The 2,094-nt window shown below is 36.8% G+C and overlaps 1 pseudogene; it reads left to right on the forward strand.

Annotated features, from left to right (window-relative positions):
- LOC102832239 overlaps positions 1-2,094 on the forward strand; it is a 12,471-nt pseudogene that overhangs the window by 9,001 nt on the left and 1,376 nt on the right.

The following is a 2,094-nucleotide window of genomic DNA, read 5'->3' on the forward strand; positions in this document are numbered from 1 at the left end:
TAATAATAAAATAATAATAGTAGATAATAGTAGTAGTATTTTATAAATGTCAGGACTTCTTCAAGGTGTTTATTTATGTTGAATGATTTAATTCACACAACCACAGAAAATTGTGGTATAGTTCTTAACCATTTCAGAGTTCAGCAAAATGTCTCACAGGAAGATTAATGAACTTGAATGAAACTGTAACACAGCTGGATGTTGGCTTTCTAATTCAACTCTATTGCATTAGAAAACACTGTTCTGTAACCATGAACTTGGTGGCACAGTGTTTAATTGTTTAACTGATTGATCCCCACCAGCTGCTCCACAGGAGAAAGGTGTTGCCATCTGCTTCTGAAGATTCGCAGCCCTAAGAACTCAGTGGTGCCATTCTAACTCTGTCCTACAGGTTTTCTAGTAGTCAAAATGATCTCCTCAGCAATATGGTTTTATTTCTGTTTACTATGTCACCATGCTTCCAGTCTGCTAAGTGGACAAGGTGCAAACACATCATAGAGAGATGAAAAAGCAGACAGAGGTAAGAGGCACTTGAAGGCACAATTTAAGGTGGAATTGACTTTCAGGATTGTGAAAGTACACAGATGCTCCTGAATGCCTCCTTAAATTGTGTACTTTAGGAGACTCTCTGACTAGTCCTTACCACTGCCCTTGATGAAAGGGAATATTGGGAAAAAATAGTTTCCAACAAAGGAAAGAAAGACATTTTATCAAACATTTGTTCTACTAGGCAATGTGTTAAATCCTAAAACTGCAAGTGTGGCAATGTATGATAAGCACTCGATTTTATGGTCAGTTTAAAAATCAAGGTCGGCAGTTCAAACCCACCAGCTATTCCTCGGAAACCCTATATAGAGCCTTAATGAATCTGAACAGACTCCACGCCACTTAATAACAACAGCAACATCATATCATAATTATAATGATGTTGTTGTTAAGTGCTGTGCGGTCAGTTCTGACTCATAGTGACCCTGTATAGGATTTCTGAGAATGGGCTGGTAGGTTTAAACCATCGAACTCATCTCAGCAATTCAGGGCTTATTCTACAGTGCCAAACCCGGACTTTAAATATAACGATGTTTTTAGGTGCCGTGGAATCCTTTCCGACTTGAAGTGAATCAGTGTAGGGTTTTGAGGAGCAGCTGGTGAATACTAACTGCCGACCTTCAAGTTCAAATGGACCTTGTGATCCACAGAACCATAATTAATAAGTAATCAATTTAAAAATGTAATGTGATTAATATATTTTACCAATATCATTATATTTAATTCTTCCAAAGTAGTAAACTTTAAAAACTTTATATAATTGCTCGATAATATACAGAAGCAGTCCTGGTGTGGTGTTGTGGGTTAATGCAGTGGACTGCAAGGTCGGTTTGAACCAGAAGGTTGATGGTTCAAGGTCAGCAGCTGCTCCTCGGAAATCCCATACAGGTCGCTATGAGTGGAAACTGGCTCGACGGCATTAACAACAACAGTAACAAGACACAGATAGTAAATAATGGAGATAGGAGGAAAACTCAATTAAAATAAAAAATTACTGACGTATAGTCATAAAACCTATGTAAAGATGGTAAAGTCTTCACACTTAGTAAAATCCTAATATCCTTATATGTGAATAAATGTGAGTTTAGACACAGTTATCTGAATGTTGTTTTTTGAAGATAAAGAAAAATAATTGTGTGTGTACACACACAATGGATATAACATAACAGCCAATATCTTTCTTCCTCTTGCTGCCCACTCCCCCCACTTCATGTACACAGGTAACAAATACTCCCTGTGTTAGCCTTCTTTCCCATGGTGAATAAATGTATTATATATATCTGAATCAATGTCCCAAGGCAATTTCTCTGAATAAAATTTACTTATTTGACCCATTTGATATTCTATCATTTAGTTTGTTTGGATCTACAATCTTGGAAGCAGCAGTCAGTAAGTCAAACAACTTATTGCAGTAGAGAATTCTGATGCCAAAGACCACTTTTGAAAATAAAGACAGCAGTTTATGGACTACGGTTAGCCTAACTCAAACCAAGGTATTTTCTGTCACTTCGTATATGTGTATAATTTGGACAATGAACAAGGAAGACT

Source organism: Chrysochloris asiatica, unplaced genomic scaffold, assembly GCF_000296735.1.
Source record: "Chrysochloris asiatica unplaced genomic scaffold, ChrAsi1.0 scaffold00535, whole genome shotgun sequence".
Lineage (NCBI taxonomy): Eukaryota > Metazoa > Chordata > Mammalia > Afrosoricida > Chrysochloridae > Chrysochloris > Chrysochloris asiatica.